Source organism: Alosa sapidissima, chromosome 14 (genome assembly GCF_018492685.1).
Source record: "Alosa sapidissima isolate fAloSap1 chromosome 14, fAloSap1.pri, whole genome shotgun sequence".
NCBI classification, from domain to species: domain Eukaryota; kingdom Metazoa; phylum Chordata; class Actinopteri; order Clupeiformes; family Clupeidae; genus Alosa; species Alosa sapidissima.
In genome coordinates this window covers 2,828,912-2,848,911 of record NC_055970.1, presented here as the reverse complement: position 1 = coordinate 2,848,911, position 20,000 = coordinate 2,828,912, and the positions used below count along the sequence as shown (strand labels likewise).

Below are 20,000 nucleotides of genomic sequence, written 5' to 3'. Positions count from 1 at the left end.
GTGCAATCCCTCTGGTGCAGTTTTAATATCCTTATCATTTCATATCGGGAGCAGCATTCATAATCATCAGTGCCGCGGAAAAAGGACTGCCAGCCCCCCCCTCCCATTCAAGCTGCGCCGAGACTATGTGCCTACCAATATATTATGCACACCAGTGAGACTATGTGCCTATCCATATATTATGCAAACCAGTGAGAGACCCTGCGGCAGCTATCAGTCATTGGAAAGTGATCGGCGCTGACAGCTCTTAAGGCTATATGAAGACGGATATGATGGAACGCGCTTGTACTGCAAGGTGCATCCACCAGGCTGCAGTTTGTAGTGTCTTCATTAAGTTGGTGCTTGCTTGGTGTGACTGTGAGTGAGTGAGAGTGAGTGTGTAGGGGTGTGTGTTTGTGTGCAAAGTGTGTGTTTGTGAGCATGTGTGTTGCTGGGGGGATTTTGTCAGTTCATTTAGAGACATTGTTAAACACAGCATGATCCATGACACGGCACTGTGGTACTGTAGAAGACCAATGAATCTGGCTTTCTCTTCTCTCAGCTGGTGCATAGACTGCATTAGTTAGTATTGTTTGTAGCAGACAACAGCGGTGAACACAGCAAAGCAGTTTGTGTGTGTGTGTGTGTATGTGTGTATGTGTGTGTGTGTGTATGTGTATGTGTGTGTGTGTGTGTGTGTGTGTATGTGTATGTGTATGTGTATGTGTGTATGTATGTGTGTGATTAGGGAGCGGTTGGGGGCTTATATGCTTGTCCTGTACACCCCCACAGTGCCTCATCTCAGCAGGCCCTGCAGAGGGCTGTTTCCCCCCTCAGGATGCCTGGGCAACAGGCCCTGTTTATGTGAGCCCTCAGTGACAGACCCTCAGCCAAGCAGCACATCAATATTAAAGCAGGAACAGAGCATAGGTCATGCTCAGACATACTCGGGCAGACAAACACACAAACACACACAAACACACACAGAGGGAGGGAGAGAGAGAGAGAGAGAGAGAGAGAGGCGTTGCCAAGGAGGCGTGTTTGTTGGACTGGCAGCTTTGTCACACACACACTACAGCTTTGTCTTTGACTCATACATACACAATACAATTCTCTCCTGATTAGTAACATGAGCAGCGCTGCACGTTATAGCAAGTCAGGATTATTAACACTGAGAGCAGGTTCCCATGCATCTCCACCTGACACGTGATGTAAACAGTTCTGTGAACACGCACGAACGCACACCATACCTGTCAACACTGAACTTGTGCCCTCGGAACCAAATCTGACAGCAAGCAGCTTAGTCCGGCAGCAATGGAGTCAGACCTGGTTTTGTCGGTTAAAGTTTTTTTTTGTGCAAAATCTTGTAGACTAGGGGTATCTCTTTAAGATTTAGGAGGGTGCCCAGTGATATCCATTGGGCAATTTTGTATATTAACCCTTTCTTGTTCAATGTATTGAATACAAGGTGAGACACTACAGGTGAATAGGGCAAAAAATGAACTAGCAGATATCACTATGAAACTTCAGCAGTTGATTACTTACATTAATATGGAAAAAAATGTATTACAAGTTATCTGAAATGTAATGTTTGAATATGCAAATTAGGCATAATCTAATTAAATATGTGCTGATTTGCATAACGTTTAAAAAGAAAAAATCTGAACATTAGATGAAGCCGGGTTCAAAATTACTTTTTCATTGTGTTTACATATTAGATGAAAAGTATTTTACACAGGACATTTGGATTACAAGTTTTCTGTAATTTAATGTTTAAATATGAAAAAGCCCAATGTGCCAAAATCATGAAAAAATAGGATATACCTCTAATTTCAAGATGAGTAGGCCTACTCATATTAAATACAAATCAACTCAAATAAAATGTACTAAAATACAGTGTTCTGTGTGATAGTTTGTCAGACAGTACATTCAAATTTTGACAATTTAACCCTTTACTAAGTGAATTAATGAATTTCTATATTTCAGATAATGCCAGTCCGGGAGCCATGGGGTCAGACCTGGTTTTGTGGGTTTTTTATTTATTCATTTTTTGCTTAGACTTGTTGACTTGGGGTGGCTCTTTAATATTTAGGAGGGTGCCCAGTGATATCCCTTGGGCAATATCCTATATTAACCATTAAAGCCCTATGTGCCGAAATCATGAAGAAAACAAAATAGGAAAAGCAAATAATCAACTCAAATAGAATGTACTAAAATACAGTTTGCAGTGTGATAGTTATTCAGACAATACTTCATGCATTCAAATTGGGAAAATATAACCCTTTTCTATGTCAAATAATAAATGTATAATTTCAGATATTGCCTGTAATAATTCTGAATATGTGCACTTTTCCTCTAGTATTAGTTCTGATAATTGTCCAGTTCTGGCTCATCCTACCCTAAAACATGCAGAGAACATTGTGCAAGGCACCATTAACCTGGCAACTGCATCTGTTAGAGCAAGTCAAGGATTCAAGGATTTTCACTCTTGCAGCCACATCTGATCGTCTCCAAAATGTAGTTTGGTGCAAGTTTGACATTTTTTGGTAGACTGGTTGGGCTCAGTAACGAATCAATGAATCTTTCTTCAAATGGCAGTTGAATTTCCAACTGAAGTATTCCTTTGTTTCAGCCTCCAAATACTTCAATACTTAAAAATGAATATTCTCTTTTTGAATGACGAGTTTAGGCTCTGAGCATAGACTACTACTGCAATAAAGAATACAAATAAATGTATATTTTATACATATTAGAACAGTAGAACAGACACCCTGTCAATAGCCATATTGTAGCGCTTTTTGGGCACTTAACAGGCATCTATTTCGGCATGCGCAAGACTTCACAACACCAACCTTGCTCCAGCAGTGAGATCACAACACATGATTGGCACAATGTATTCACAAAACACCACATCATTGGCACAATGTATTCACATGTTGACTTTTTTGCCGCGGAAGGGGCGGGTTATGTGTAGACAACTGTTACAAACTAACCCCATGCATTTCTATGGAGGATTTTTTGAGTGCTGTGACTCCTCATTAGAAAGTCTCTGGTAAACCTCTATCCACACCTAAGAGACGTGCTAGTGAGAGATGCTAGCATGTAGCACACATGGATTAGTTTCCTCTCCCACTCTGAGAATGAAATCTGTACTTCAGCACCTACATACCAAACTTTCCAGTCTTATACCTAACTATATTTAGAAGGCTTCTAGAGAGGGGTTTGTTGAAATATTATTCCTAGCCTTTTTATATGACATTTTATTCCTAAAAACATGGACAAAATGTATTTTTTAAGGCTATTGGCAGTACTTTCTGATTTACGGAATAAATAAAAGAGATATCTAAAATTCCCTGTGTAAAGACTTTTCATCTAGTATGTCAACACAATGAAAAAGTAATTTTGAACCTGGCTTCATCCAATGTTCCGATTTAGTTTTTTTTTAGTTTATGCAAATCAGCACATATTTAATTGGATTATGCTTAATTTGCATATTTAAACTTTATATTACAGATAACTTGTAATACATTTTTTTTTCATATTAATGTAATTAATCAACTGGGGAAGTTTCATAGTGATATCTGCTAGTTAATTTTTTTACCCTATTCACCTGTGGTGCCTCGCCTTATATTCAACACATTGGACAAGAAAGGCTTAATATCGAGAATTGCCCAAGGGATATCACCGGGCACCCTCTCTAATCTTATTGAGTTACCCCTTGGCAACAAGAAACAGCAAAAAAAAACAGGTTCACCTAAATTATGGCATTTGGCTGCCGGACTAGCTTTGGAGTTTTGGAAGTAGGCTGCAGGCAGGCAGCTGGTGGATACATAACTGGCATGCGTAAGGTAATGGTAAGGTAAAAGCAACGACCGAAATGCAGTGTTGAAACACGTGTATGAAACGTATTAAATATGCAAACATAGATCCGGTATAAACACTGACCCCCCCCCCCCCCCCCGCCGTTTTTGGAAAGCTAAATGTTGACAGGTATGACGCACACACACACACACACACACGCACACACACACGCACACACATAGACGCACGCACACACATATACACATAGACGCACGCGCACACACATACGCTGGGCCTCTATTGCCCTCTCTCCCCCCTGAGACTAGAGACCTGCTCAGCCTGGCTGGGCCTTTGATCACTTTGCTCTTTCCTTTTACGACACAGCATTTCCCTGCTCATATTTCCCCCCCGTATCCCCTATACTGTAGTCCCTCTCTCTCCCTCTCTCTCTCTCTCTCTCTCTCTCTCTCTCTCTCTCTCTCTCTCCTCCCTCTCTCTCTCTCTCTCTCGCGCTCCCGGCAGAACGGGAGCGAGTGTTTCTGTTTGAGGGTTTGGATTTCATCAAAGCGTGGTCCAGCCCTGGGGGCATGGCAGACAGCCCAACATCACTCTCGACAGCTCTTCCGGGATTCCTCTCTGTTTTTCCGCTAATCCAGCTGCACAGGAATGGACGCTAAATTAAACTCTCGCTCCTCGACTGGAAAAGAACTCAAGACTCCATGTTTTACACAACTCAGGTGCATGGCTTAAGGGGAAATACAATTTTGTCTTCTTTTAAGATCCCCTTCCCACTCAACACATGTATAAATGTAAACAGTATCTCTACACTTTAAGTCCTTTCTTAACTTCCTCTTAACACAGGAATAAATACACCCACACACATTCTATGTGCCCTGAATCCACCGTTCATCAGGTACGATTATGCTCTCCTGGGCGACACCCACACACTAGCACAGGACATTCCCCCTTCCTCCACACAGAAGCACAAAAACAACAATACAAACACACACAGAGAGACAGGTACAGGCAAACACACACACACACACACACACACACACACACATACATTCACTGGCACACACACCTCACTTTCTCTCTCACACTCACTCTCTCTCCCTCTCTCTGTCTCTTTTATACTCTCTCTCACACACACACACACACACACAAACTCTTCCTATCTTCCCTCTCCCTTGCTTGTTTGTCCATGACTAGTCTGGATCATTAGGCGCTCGCTTTGGCATGCCGTGGGAGCTGGTGCCATTTGGTCTGTGCGGCTCCTGGTGTCTCATTAGATTAGCCGCTAGCACAGTGCTAAACGCTGCTCTCCAATCAGCCGCTCAGCCAGGCAGTGCGCCGGGTCAAGCGGGTCGAAGCAGGTCCAACGGTCCCAACAGGGGGCATGCGAGAGGGTGCTGGAGAAACCGGTAGGCACGGTAACTGGTAACCATGGGTGATGGACCGGAGGGAATGATTAGTCAGCTTGTTTGTGTGCTTGTTCGTGCGCTTGTTTGTGTGCGTTTGTGTATGTGTGTGTGTGTGTGAGTAAAATGAATGATATTCATAATACTGTAGGCCTATATTGTGATAACTAAATACAGTATACATATGATACATCAAATGCGTTTGTATCTTGCTTATGTACGTACTGTACTGTATATATTTGTGTATGTGTACACATGTGGGCATGCATGCAGACTGAGTGTATATAAACATCTCACTGTGTGTGTGTGTGTGTGTGTGTGTGTGTCTGGGGTGTGAGGGCTCTAATCCTCCTCCCTGTGCGAGAGAGATTAGTGGAGGAAGTGGGAAGTGGGGCTCGATTGCTGCTTTTGGCAGCGCTGGTGGAGCGTCCTCCGCTGGGATCCCCGTCCTGGCGCAACACTGGGCCTGTTTTTACACTCTCAGTCTCACAGTCTCCCAACCTCACAGTCTCACAGTTTCTTAATGTCTCAGTCTCACAGTCTCCCAACCTCACAGTCTCTCAATGTCTCAGTCTCACAGTCTCCCAACCTCACAGTCTCTCAATGTCTCAGTCTCACAGTCTTCCAACCTCACAGTCTCACAGTCTCTCAATGTCTCAGTCTCACAGTCTCCCAACCTCACAGTCTCTCAATGTCTCAGTCTCACAATCTCCCAATTTCATGGCCTCTCAGCCCCCAAATCTCACAGTCTCTCAACGTCTCAGTCGGGCTGATGATACAGGGCAACTTTTAGAGTAATGATTCCGGGCAATGTTCTTACGTATTGTGGTGCTGCAACATTCCCATTGATATTGGCGTTCGATGTCGGCTCTTCCTATCATTGTGAAGCAGAATTCACCAAGCGTTGGATTGTTCACCCACTAATAGGGAACGTGAACTGGGTTTAGATAGTCGTGAGACAGGTTAGTTTTACCCTACTGCAGACATCCCAACTTGCAAAAAGTCATTTCAGGGAGGCATCACAGGGAGGCATCAAGAAAAAAAAACTTTAGCCTATACAATAATGTCAGTACAACAAATAAGGAAGGCCTATAGATAGAAATTGTGAAAATAAAATATGTAGATTTTGGTAGTTTGGTCTTTTCATGTAGCCTTGGCAACTAGCCATCTAGTAGGCTATAGGCCTGAATAATATGCACATGAATTGACACTTGTTAAACTCACCTCAACATGTCTTTTGCAATCATTTAACCCGCTGTGGGCAATGCTAAAGTCACTGTTTACAAACAGTGCAGCGTGCAAGACTAGGTCCATCATTATGTTTTACTCTTATGAGACAAGGGTAGCCTACACTTTGAAATGGGTCTTACATTTTCCTTTTTTTGAGGCACTGACTCTACCATGATGCTCCTGTTTCTACTGAACTGATTAATTAAGTTCGGGAGAAAAGACATAAAAGCCCGCCTACACTGAAAACTGATTGGTTGATTTAGCTAAACAGGCCAATCAGGATGCTCTCTGTCTTTGATGCACTCAGACACACACGCACCACCTCTCTCTCTCTCTCCCCTCGTGTGCGCGCTACACTCAGATGCACACCCGGTCTCGCATGCACGCTCTTGGTCGCTCACTCTAGATTCCGGGAGATTTTATCTAATTTGCGGGCGTCAGGGCCGCTATCAATATGCGGGAGACTCCCGGAACTTCCGGGAGACTTGGGATGTCTGCTACTGATGATGTGTTGTTGCACATTTTCATGATCACCCAGTCAGAACACACTGAACTGGTTATGTGCTTCTTTTCTTTTCAAAATGCGAGCAATGCTGTAGGTAGGGCAACCACATATGATCACAAAAATGTGTCTACTGATGATTACAGTGAAGGTACACTATGCAGGTTTAGGTATTTTTGGTGACTGTAGAGCTCCTGATATATTTATATTACTCTGCTGTTGTAAATAGCTAACTTCTTGTGACTTATCCCCCCTGTACACAATGAAAATGCTTTTGTTGTGGAGGTGAATGATTAACAACAGGCAAAAATTATCTCCAAAGAGCTATATCTACTGACAAGGTAATGTTTCACGATTCTCGGGCAGCTGTTCTTGAAGTTGCATGGCTGGTTTTCTTGGTAATGACTCTAATGGTTTTCTTGGTAATGACTCACTACGTGTATGCTGTATAGCTATACTAGGTGAACTATTTGCGAATTTGTTTATCATCAAATTGGCTTCGAAGAGGTGAAAATCTTTAGAAATAACAAAATAACATGTGCCAACAACAAAAATACACAGGAACATTGCCCAGCAAAAAAGTTCCAACCTCTCCCAATCTTTCTCTCTCCCAGTTTCTCTCTCTCTCTCAGTCGACCTTCAATTGTTCTTTCCATTCTATGTCATTTTCTTTCTTTTCCTGTCCTATCCTATCTGGTACTTCTCTGTCCTGTCCTTCCCTTTCTTGCCCCTCTCCTCCTGCCTATACATCTCTCTCTTCTCCTTCCTCTTTCTTTACCCTTCCTTGTCTCCTTTCACATATTTCCTCTCTTTTCTCATGACCCTTCTTCTCTCTCTTCTCCTCGATCTCTTCTCCTTCCTCATCTCTCATCGTCTCTCCTCCCCTCTTCACTCTCCGCTCCCTTCTCCTCTGCTGTGCTTCTGGTCAGCGGTTGTTGTTTTTTAGAGGTTCCATCCTGAGTCAGTGGTCAGTGTCCCCCCCCCCCCCCCCCGCAACTCCCTCAGGAGCTCTACTATTAGCTCACAGGCGAGAGGTGGCATAGCCCCAGTACTGACTCAAAGTCAGTCACATGCACACACACACACAAAAAACACACAAATACACAAACAGACAGACAGAGACAGACACAGACATAGACATATACACAGACACACACACACACAAAAGACACAAATACACACACACACACACACACACACAAATACACAAACACACACACACACACCACACCAGAGCTTACTCGGTTCCAGCAATTTATTTGTCAGGGAGGCTGTGGTTTCCCATAACAAATCAGATTATCCACAACAATATGTTGAAATACAAAATACAGTAAAAATTGAGAATCTTTTTTTGCTGAAGGCTTTGCATGTGTATGTGTGTGTGTTTTGTGTGTGTGTGTGTGTATTTGTGTGTTTTGTGTGTGTGTCTGTGTCTGTCTCTGTCTGTCTGTATCTCTCTGTGTCTGTGTGTTTCTGTGTTGGAAAGGACTGCAGTGCCTCAGTGGAACTTCTGAAGTCTATCCGTGACTGTATATATTAGCGGTTAGTAGGACTCGAAGCCTCACTGTTAAGAATTTTTCGGGGAGGGCTGGAGAAGGCTCCCAGGAGGCTACACTGAGATAGGGGATGCTGCCTCTGCTGCGTACATATTGGGGCTTGAACTCGAGGTGAACTGCAGTAAGAAGCACTATTTACTGGGGAGCTGTGACTTAAGAAGTCGGTTGCACGGTGGGAGCCTCTCGCGCCGCAGAGGCGAGGGCACAGGAAGAGAGCGGAGGTGTAGGGGACACGAGCCGAGGTGTCGATATCTCAGAGATAAGCTGCTCGTCGAAGACCTTCTGCTGGGGGGCTGGCAGGAGGGTGTCTCATTTTCACCTGCTGCAGGCACTGTGTGACAGTCACCCCACAGACAAACACACACACACACACACACACACACACACACACACACACACGGTGCTACACACACACATATAGAAATACATACACATACCAGGGTGATTCTATAATTTAGGGTACACTGCATGTCCACTGACGTTAAATATACTTATACAATCAAATGTCTTCAAACAAATGACATTTTATGTGTAAACTTGCTTCATGAAATAACATCACAGACAATATGTGCAATATATTCTTCATTTTGCTTAAAATGAGTCATTATGGCCCTAAATGTACAGTTTTGTCCATGTCTGATTTCAATGTGAGAAAGTTGAGGGTCCAAAAACATCCATTAAAACGATTGAAATAAATAAATTATTTTGCAATCTTTTTTATAAGTCTTAATATTAAAGGAAAATAATAGTTTTTTATTTAAATACTTAAAATATATTAATTTTAGCCTGGGTGCCATTCCGAACTTAGTCCCGCTCCACGGGAAGTTCGGTCTGGCATTGCTCCATTGTGGGGCAAGTATGCTCGCCCTAAATAGGGCGGACCAATCAAATCAGGCTTTACGATGATGGACAGGTGAGCAACAGCGCCTGGTCTATCACGTCATCTGAGCACGCTTAGATTAGGCTTATGTTTGAAACAAAAACGCTGTGGCTAGAAGGATACATGGCTTTTAAGACCCCATATGGAAAATTCATATTATTTAATGAGTTTGTATCACTGAAAACAATTATTTCTGAAAACTTTGGCCAAAGTTGAGATGTGGGAAAACTGGTGGTTTCACTTTCATCAAGGGAAAACAGCGCTGTTGCATTGCGACATGTTCCCTCGTTCGTTTGAAATCTGATTGACCACCTGTTCGAGGGATTTGCGACAGCCTTTCCCAGCTGTTTAACATGTTTGTAGCATATCACTGTTCAACAGAATTATTTTAAAAACGGAGGGGATATAGGAGCAGAAGGATGGTTCGTGTGTTTTCTTCCTACACCTCACGGTAAGATATTTTGTTGCTCTGATTGGTTAGGTCTATCCAATTGAGTGCAGAGGCATTCCCCCCCCCCCCCCGTATCGGTTGAAGCACGCCCCATAATTACGTCCCAATGGAGCAGTATCAGACTCATATTCTGACTACAATTTGAGTATGACAACGTCAGGCTATATTAATTTATTTGTGTCCACAAAATGTTGGTCAACTATGTTACAAACAAAACCTCCCCCAGCAACTCAAAAATGTTTTGTCCAAAGAGCATGTGACCAGCACCATATAATGTCATTTTCCTCTGTGGAGGCCATTTCAAACACACCATGGTGAGTTTCCTCTCAGTTTTTTCAATATTTGATGTAGAAAAGCATATTGTCAACCGCCATATTAATAACCGTCAACTATGTTATGTACATTGTCATGGCTAAAAAGTTTTATTTATTATAATGACATTTTGTGTTGAATTCTTACATTAGCCTGCTCACAAAAATTACATGTGGTTAGCTAGGCTAGATCCACCATTTCTGTTATGGGGAAGACATAGGGAAATTGTCAACTAAGTTACGGTCAACTATCTTTCAACTAAGTTACACCAGTGCTCTATGGCATATCATGATCATAAATTGTTTCTATGTTATTTATATGGACTGAACATGTGTATATATACATTTTATATAGATATATTATTTTACTTTTAAAAATTATACATTTAAATAGGTGTCAGCAGCTGAGAGCCAGTGAAGGTACAGGGCTCATCGTGATGCAGATCCTGAAAGAAGGACAGCATGTTTGGAGAAGCAGAGAGAGGCATGGCACAGGCTCAGGTCACAAGGAAAAGGTGAAGACAGTTGCAGATATGAGTGAGAGAGAGAAAAGAAGAAAGAGTGCCTACTGGAAGAAAGCAAAACAGAATAGCAGAGAGAGAGAGAGAGAGAGAGAGAGAGAGAGAGCAGGCTTGAGAACGTAATTACACCACCGGACAGTCCAGACAACCATCCACCTCAGTGCAGAAGGTAGAGTTCATGAGGCAAGACAGAAACAGGTTTATGCATTTAATGTTCCCAGTTACCCACATGTTTTGTCTGTACATTATTAAACAATATACTGATTGTTTATTTCAGACAGAAGAAGACTGGCAGAATAAAGGCCAAAAGAGGTATACAGTGCAACCGGAAAGTTTTCAGACCCTTTCAAGTTTTCCACATTTTGTTGTTTCAGACTCATCTCAAAATTGATTCAATTCATTTTTTTTATCATCAATCTACTCACAATACTCCAACACTCCACAAAAAGCAGGTGTTTGGAGTGTTTTGTAAAATTATAAAAAATAAAAGACTGAAATATTCCATTTACGTGAGTATTGCAATTGAGCTCTGGTGCATCCTACTTCTATCAATGGTCCTTGACATGCTTCTACAACTTGATCAGAGTCCACCTATGCCTAAATTAATCCATTGGACATTATTAGGAGAGGCACTGAACGGACTATGTTAAGTAAAAACATGTTTTTAATTTAAAAAAAAAAATAAAAACAGTTAATGTTTAAGCTCTGCAGATAACAGATATGTAACACTGAATTAATATACTATATTGAGACACTTAATGTTCCACTGAGAAAGGACAGTGCTCTTGTGCTTTTTTGCAGACATGAAATGTACCCTAAATTAGAGAATGACCCACCAAACAACAAACCAGATTTACTCAAAATAAAACCAATGCGCACAAACTGAAAGCACTGTACTCCTACACTCAACACACACACACACACACACACACACACACACACACACACACGCTTTTGCTCATCAGTCCACAAGTTGTATCCACACTCTTCAATGCAGACCCCAGTGTGTAATCTCTTCATTGTCCCCTGTCCTTGGCCCACCGTGGATGGATGGACGTCTCCCTCTCACGGGAGCGGGTGGAGGAGGCTCCGCAGAGTACGACATCTCCATAAGGCTCTATTAGACTCTATTACCACCTGTCCCTCTGTTCAGAAAGACCAGGCTAAGAGACATTTTGTGTGTGTCTGTGTGTGTGTGTGTGTGTGTGTGTGTGTGTATACTGGGGGTGTTATCTGTGGCTAACCTTGTCGTCTGTCATGAGTGTGACCTCCGTGACCCTGTAGTGTGTGAGTCCAGATGGTGGAGGTGACAACACTGACAGGGCTGTCACCACTACTCATAATGCCGCCACCACACCGTCACCACAGCACACCACACGGCCGCCTGTGCCCTTGCGCCAGGCTGGAGGAGGAGGGACACTTAAGGTGGCTGTGCAATGCTGTCAAAGACAGTCTCTTATCCAGGCGTCGGCTGACAGCGCAGCGCATCACACTCCGGTCCTCACCTGGCCCCGATTCGGCCCAGTTCCTCTCTGCAGTCAGTTGCCAAGGCATTCAAAACCACTGGCGCTTTTCTACCTGGTATCATCAGAGCCATAAAGCATGGCTGTCAAGTGTTGCTTTTATATGATCATCCATCCCACAGCTTTCCTACGCTGTTTTTATATATCCTGCCATAGACCCCCTCTCTCTCTCATCCAAGACCAACATACACGTCAGCCAAACAGCAGCTGCCCATGGAACCAGTGTCTGTATTAGTGCTGCATGACTAAGTTTCCAATTTCAGTGTGCGTCACTGAAGTGCAAGACGGCTGCTGGAAAGGGAATTTTTAGAGTGGATGGAATTTCCTGTTCCATACCACATCTTTCTTTTTGTGTCATTACATTTAGTCTGTCAGTTGCCATCACTTTCCTCATCAAAACATACCTATCAGACAGCACCTTCCAAACAATCAGATGCCAATGGAGCCAGTGCTGCGTGTCATGGGAGAACGGAATTGTAGAGACGGGTGCGCACATCCAAAACAAACAAAACGTGTCAGTGAGAGAAGTTCTTATTTGCCTGATGAAGATCTGTTGAGATGGAAACGTTGCCTTTTAAAAATAAATAAAGTATCTCTTGGAGCCCATACTTTATTTACAGAACTATCTCTTGGAGCCCATAGTTCTGGGGGTGGGGGGTGGGGCAGTTAGGAAGATTCTAAGGGCCCAGCACTGACAGGGGGGGCCCAGGGAGCATATATAGAATATAGTATTAGTATTTTACTATTGTCTGTCATAGGGCCCAAATTTCCTAGCAGCGCCCCCGCCGAAGGTAAGGAAGGTTTACTTTGAGCTCCTCTTTCTCTTTATGTTAAAGCAACCCAGAAGTGGGCAGCCGTGGCCCACTGGTTAGCACTGGTTAGCACTCTGGACTTGTAACCGGAGGGTTGCCGGTTCGAGCCCCGACCAGTGGGCCGCGGCTGAAGTGCCCTTGAGCAAGGCATCTAACCCCTCACTGCTCCCCGAGCGCCGCCGTTGAAGCAGGCAGCTCACTGCGCTGGGATTAGTGTGTGCTTTACCTCACTGTGTGCTGAGTGTGTTTCACTAATTCACCGATTGGGTTAAATGCAGAGACCAAATTTCCCTCACGGGATCAAAAAAGTATATATACTTATACTTAAGTGAGGCAGCATTCCGCTCCAGCAAAGAGTTGTATTAGAGTTCATGAAGAGATGAGGTTTTACACACATACACACACACAAACACACACTCATGTCCAGTGGTGGGTAGTAACGCGTTACAAGTAACGCAAATGAGTAAAAAAAAGTACTTTTTTCGGGTAACGAATACTTTCCACGTTCCTTTTTTAAGGCTGTAATTTTACTCTTACTCGAGTAAATATTTGAACTAGAATTGTACTCTTTACTCAATTACATTTCCCATTGGGCCTTCATTAAAATGAGTATTTCGATAGAAGTAGGCTACACATATCTTCGTTGACTGGAACACAAGCATACACGTTAGCGACGCGCCCTCCCTAGGTTGCAACATTGTTACACAGCAGAGAAGCGAGTCGGCCGTTACGTTGGTACTGAGGACTAGAAACGCCATGGATGCAGAGATAGAACGTTAGTAGCCTACTACCAAAAGCAGCCCCCACTCCCATGGCCAACGTCTGGCCACATCTGCAACACTGTTCCGTCCCATGCGAAGGAAGGGAGACAACCGTATAATGAAAGGAATGTCAGCCTAAGCATAACAATATCAGCCTTCAAAATGTTGAGGTATTATTTTCTATCAGTGGTTCTCGTAGTGCTACTTAGCGAGCTAGTACTAGCTGTATTCGACTGAAACAAAGGCTATTTCTTGACATAACTCAGGGGTCTCCAAAAATGGTGCCCGCGGGATAGCCTGCGGGATGCCTTTACGGCGCCCACAGCGCACTTTCTAAAAATAGCCAACAAGTCGCCTGCAGATCACGCTCTAAAACATCCTCCATTGTGGATATTTAATTGTAGGCCATGCATCTGTAATATTGGCTATATTAGCTTGCTCATCTGGTGTAGCCAATGCAAGCATATCTCTGCAAAAGTTCTGTGGCTATTCCGTGTCCGTACGGTTCGTGCATGATTGTTCAAGGACTGAAAAACAATTGCTTTAGGTCACGGGCCCTTTCTCCTCTGTAGCCTACTAGTGTAGCAATAGCGTTGAAAATCTTGTGGCATACCAATAGGACTGTCAGATCATGGAGAGATTTCAGATGTGCAATAAGGCGTCTTCCTAAGTTAGAATGGTGTTGGTGATTGCTATTGAATGTTACAACCGAATTGTTCACTGAAATCAGAACTTAAACAACCTCTGAATTATGAATGGTGGGCATGCTATTTGTAATCTACATTATTAATTGCATTAAAGATGGCTTTTTCGTTTAAAAAATTAAATCAGATTCCTCATGGAAACTTTGAATTGAACTAACTGAACAAAAACGATCAGTGTTGCATATTGATATTGATGTATTGAAGAATCAGATGAAAATACAGTTGCTTAATATATAAAGGCTCAAAGGCCTACATAATATTGATAACTTAAATGTAAAAATCACATAGGTCTATTATTTAGGAGGATCACCCTCGCAAAAAAGGAGTGAGGGTCTGTTTGTTTCAAATGAGTAGCCCTATGATTTTGGATCCTTCAGGTAGCCCTCAATCCCAAAAAGGTTGGAGAACCTGATATAACTAGTAGAATGTATGCTTCAGGAAGGGTTGACAACACAATGTAACTTGCTGATTATATGCAGCAATTATTGTATGGGATTTTGTAGATTGCTTAACCAAAATGTAATAGTTGGTAACTTGTTCCAGCTATCATCTCCCTCTCTCTCTCTCCCTACTTTGGTAGTTGTGTTTCAATTTGATTCCTTGAAATGCGCCACTGACTATCAAAATACAGATGTGCTGTTTGAAGTTGCAGTGCTTGCTTCTAAAGGGAATGACAGGTGTCATTCTGATTGGTTTAAGCACCAGGCGCCTGGTTTTTGCACCAGGTGCCTGACGTTTGATAACAAAACCACCCCGAGTGTGGACTGGACAAACCCCTAAATGTATTTAAGCTATCCGCAAGTGACCATGTGTTTTAGATCACCAAAATAGGGCCTGTTATGTCTTTTTCACTGATCCAAGCACATCAATACAAAAATGAAAAGTAACTTGTAATTTGAGTAGTTTCATAACAAAGTACTTTTTTACTTTTACTCGAGTAGGTTTGTCCAATTGGAATATTTACTTTTACTCAAGTAGATTTTGAAGGAAGTACATATACTTGTACTTGAGTATAGATTTTCAGTACTCTACCCACCACTGCTCATGTCATGTACACACACACTCTATGGTGTTGTCTGCAAGCCTGTAGAGCCCTGTGCTCTGCTGATTTGAGGATTCTGGCATGAGGGAAAGGGTGTGTGTCTGCGGTCGCCTGTGCTGCTTTCCTTTAGCACCCCCCCCCCCCCCCCCCCACACACACACACTCCCACCCCAACGTCCCTGTGGTGAGACACCTTCTGTTCTGAGTGCTCTGCCTGAGCTCAGTGTTCCGACACTCGTGTCCACAGCAAGGCCACACTGTCCCTCACTTCCCTTGCCGTACCTCCCCTGCCTAGACTGGACCAACGCCCAGTGTGTGTGTACTGTACGTCAAGACCAACATACACGTCAGCCAAACAGCAGCTGCCCATGGAACCAGTGTCTGTATTAGTGCTGCATGACTAAGTTTCCAATTTCAGTGTGCGTCACTGAAGTGCAAGACGGCTGCTGGAAAGGGAATTTTTAGAGTGGATGGAATTTCCTGTTCCATACCACATCTTTCTTTTTGTGTCATTACATTTAGTCTGTCAGTTGCCATCACTTTCCTCATCAAAACATACCTATCAGACAGCACCTTCCAAACAATCAGATGCCAATGGAGCCAGTGCTGCGTGTCATGGGAGAACGGAATTGTAGAGACGGGTGCGCACATCCAAAACAAACAAAACGTGTCAGTGAGAGAAGTTCTTATTTGCCTGATGAAGATCTGTTGAGATGGAAACGTTGCCTTTTAAAAATAAATAAAGTATCTCTTGGAGCCCATACTTTATTTACAGAACTATCTCTTGGAGCCCATAGTTCTGGGGGTGGGGGGTGGGGCAGTTAGGAAGATTCTAAGGGCCCAGCACTGACAGGGGGGGCCCAGGGAGCATATATAGAATATAGTATTAGTATTTTACTATTGTCTGTCATAGGGCCCAAATTTCCTAGCAGCGCCCCCGCCGAAGGTAAGGAAGGTTTACTTTGAGCTCCTCTTTCTCTTTATGTTAAAGCAACCCAGAAGTGGGCAGCCGTGGCCCACTGGTTAGCACTGGTTAGCACTCTGGACTTGTAACCGGAGGGTTGCCGGTTCGAGCCCCGACCAGTGGGCCGCGGCTGAAGTGCCCTTGAGCAAGGCATCTAACCCCTCACTGCTCCCCGAGCGCCGCCGTTGAAGCAGGCAGCTCACTGCGCTGGGATTAGTGTGTGCTTTACCTCACTGTGTGCTGAGTGTGTTTCACTAATTCACCGATTGGGTTAAATGCAGAGACCAAATTTCCCTCACGGGATCAAAAAAGTATATATACTTATACTTAAGTGAGGCAGCATTCCGCTCCAGCAAAGAGTTGTATTAGAGTTCATGAAGAGATGAGGTTTTACACACATACACACACACAAACACACACTCATGTCCAGTGGTGGGTAGTAACGCGTTACAAGTAACGCAAATGAGTAAAAAAAAGTACTTTTTTCGGGTAACGAATACTTTCCACGTTCCTTTTTTAAGGCTGTAATTTTACTCTTACTCGAGTAAATATTTGAACTAGAATTGTACTCTTTACTCAATTACATTTCCCATTGGGCCTTCATTAAAATGAGTATTTCGATAGAAGTAGGCTACACATATCTTCGTTGACTGGAACACAAGCATACACGTTAGCGACGCGCCCTCCCTAGGTTGCAACATTGTTACACAGCAGAGAAGCGAGTCGGCCGTTACGTTGGTACTGAGGACTAGAAACGCCATGGATGCAGAGATAGAACGTTAGTAGCCTACTACCAAAAGCAGCCCCCACTCCCATGGCCAACGTCTGGCCACATCTGCAACACTGTTCCGTCCCATGCGAAGGAAGGGAGACAACCGTATAATGAAAGGAATGTCAGCCTAAGCATAACAATATCAGCCTTCAAAATGTTGAGGTATTATTTTCTATCAGTGGTTCTCGTAGTGCTACTTAGCGAGCTAGTACTAGCTGTATTCGACTGAAACAAAGGCTATTTCTTGACATAACTCAGGGGTCTCCAAAAATGGTGCCCGCGGGATAGCCTGCGGGATGCCTTTACGGCGCCCACAGCGCACTTTCTAAAAATAGCCAACAAGTCGCCTGCAGATCACGCTCTAAAACATCCTCCATTGTGGATATTTAATTGTAGGCCATGCATCTGTAATATTGGCTATATTAGCTTGCTCATCTGGTGTAGCCAATGCAAGCATATCTCTGCAAAAGTTCTGTGGCTATTCCGTGTCCGTACGGTTCGTGCATGATTGTTCAAGGACTGAAAAACAATTGCTTTAGGTCACGGGCCCTTTCTCCTCTGTAGCCTACTAGTGTAGCAATAGCGTTGAAAATCTTGTGGCATACCAATAGGACTGTCAGATCATGGAGAGATTTCAGATGTGCAATAAGGCGTCTTCCTAAGTTAGAATGGTGTTGGTGATTGCTATTGAATGTTACAACCGAATTGTTCACTGAAATCAGAACTTAAACAACCTCTGAATTATGAATGGTGGGCATGCTATTTGTAATCTACATTATTAATTGCATTAAAGATGGCTTTTTCGTTTAAAAAATTAAATCAGATTCCTCATGGAAACTTTGAATTGAACTAACTGAACAAAAACGATCAGTGTTGCATATTGATATTGATGTATTGAAGAATCAGATGAAAATACAGTTGCTTAATATATAAAGGCTCAAAGGCCTACATAATATTGATAACTTAAATGTAAAAATCACATAGGTCTATTATTTAGGAGGATCACCCTCGCAAAAAAGGAGTGAGGGTCTGTTTGTTTCAAATGAGTAGCCCTATGATTTTGGATCCTTCAGGTAGCCCTCAATCCCAAAAAGGTTGGAGAACCTGATATAACTAGTAGAATGTATGCTTCAGGAAGGGTTGACAACACAATGTAACTTGCTGATTATATGCAGCAATTATTGTATGGGATTTTGTAGATTGCTTAACCAAAATGTAATAGTTGGTAACTTGTTCCAGCTATCATCTCCCTCTCTCTCTCTCCCTACTTTGGTAGTTGTGTTTCAATTTGATTCCTTGAAATGCGCCACTGACTATCAAAATACAGATGTGCTGTTTGAAGTTGCAGTGCTTGCTTCTAAAGGGAATGACAGGTGTCATTCTGATTGGTTTAAGCACCAGGCGCCTGGTTTTTGCACCAGGTGCCTGACGTTTGATAACAAAACCACCCCGAGTGTGGACTGGACAAACCCCTAAATGTATTTAAGCTATCCGCAAGTGACCATGTGTTTTAGATCACCAAAATAGGGCCTGTTATGTCTTTTTCACTGATCCAAGCACATCAATACAAAAATGAAAAGTAACTTGTAATTTGAGTAGTTTCATAACAAAGTACTTTTTTACTTTTACTCGAGTAGGTTTGTCCAATTGGAATATTTACTTTTACTCAAGTAGATTTTGAAGGAAGTACATATACTTGTACTTGAGTATAGATTTTCAGTACTCTACCCACCACTGCTCATGTCATGTACACACACACTCTATGGTGTTGTCTGCAAGCCTGTAGAGCCCTGTGCTCTGCTGATTTGAGGATTCTGGCATGAGGGAAAGGGTGTGTGTCTGCGGTCGCCTGTGCTGCTTTCCTTTAGCACCCCCCCCCCCCCCCCCACACACACACACTCCCACCCCAACGTCCCTGTGGTGAGACACCTTCTGTTCTGAGTGCTCTGCCTGAGCTCAGTGTTCCGACACTCGTGTCCACAGCAAGGCCACACTGTCCCTCACTTCCCTTGCCGTACCTCCCCTGCCTAGACTGGACCAACGCCCAGTGTGTGTGTACTGTACGTTTCTCAATGTATGTGTGCGTGCGCGCGCATGCTTCTAAGTGTATCTAGGTGTGTGTGTTTGTGTGTATGTGTGTATATGTAGGTGAGTTTGTGTGTGTGTGTGTGTGTCCTTTAGTTGGCTCCTCCTGTGCTTAACTAATGTGCAGCAGACCACCTCCCCAGGGAAGAGCTGTTTTCTTATCTAACAGTGGAGAGTTTGTGTATGTGTGTGTGTGTGTGTGTGTGTGTGTGTGTGCGTGCATGTACACGTGTCTGCGGGCATGTGTGTTTGGCTAAACTCTCAGAGTCTGTTGGGCCACGCTGCATGCCAACCCCCGTCCTACTGTTTTATTTACAGACTCTCTTGTATAATTCATGGCAATTTAGGCGCGCTTGCGTCCATTGCAAGGCAGTTTGACGCCGTGTGATGAGGGTGGTCGAGCTCTGTCAAAGACAGCCCCATAAATAAAGCAATGCAGAGGAATTAATCTGTTTCAATAAATGGCCTCGCGATTCCATTCTGAGCTGACTGCTCCTGTACAGAAGGGCGAACGAAAGGAGCAAACTATTGAACGACCAAATGAATGTCTGAGCAGAAGACTGAGTGCACCGGCGGCAGCAAGGATCTCACTCCACTGTGCTGAGGGGATTCTGGGTAGTCTGTGAATATACACAGTAAATCAGCCATTTAGAGAGAGCAAGACAGGGAGGGAGAGACGGAGAGG

At 43.4% G+C, this 20,000-nt stretch overlaps 1 protein-coding gene and 1 long non-coding RNA gene across 5 annotated transcripts in view; both read right to left on the bottom strand.

Annotated features, from left to right (window-relative positions):
* The window catches only part of LOC121681419 (carbohydrate sulfotransferase 8-like), a 231,310-nt gene that overhangs the window by 36,148 nt on the left and 175,162 nt on the right, over nucleotides 1–20,000 (bottom strand). The gene's annotated exons all lie outside the window — the stretch shown is intronic.
* LOC121681423 overlaps nucleotides 18,890–20,000 on the bottom strand; it is an 11,712-nt gene continuing 10,601 nt past the window's right edge. The window contains exon 3 of the long non-coding RNA XR_006022131.1: nucleotides 18,890–18,967. This is a non-coding gene — a long non-coding RNA (uncharacterized LOC121681423). The remainder of the gene's footprint in view (nucleotides 18,968–20,000) is intronic.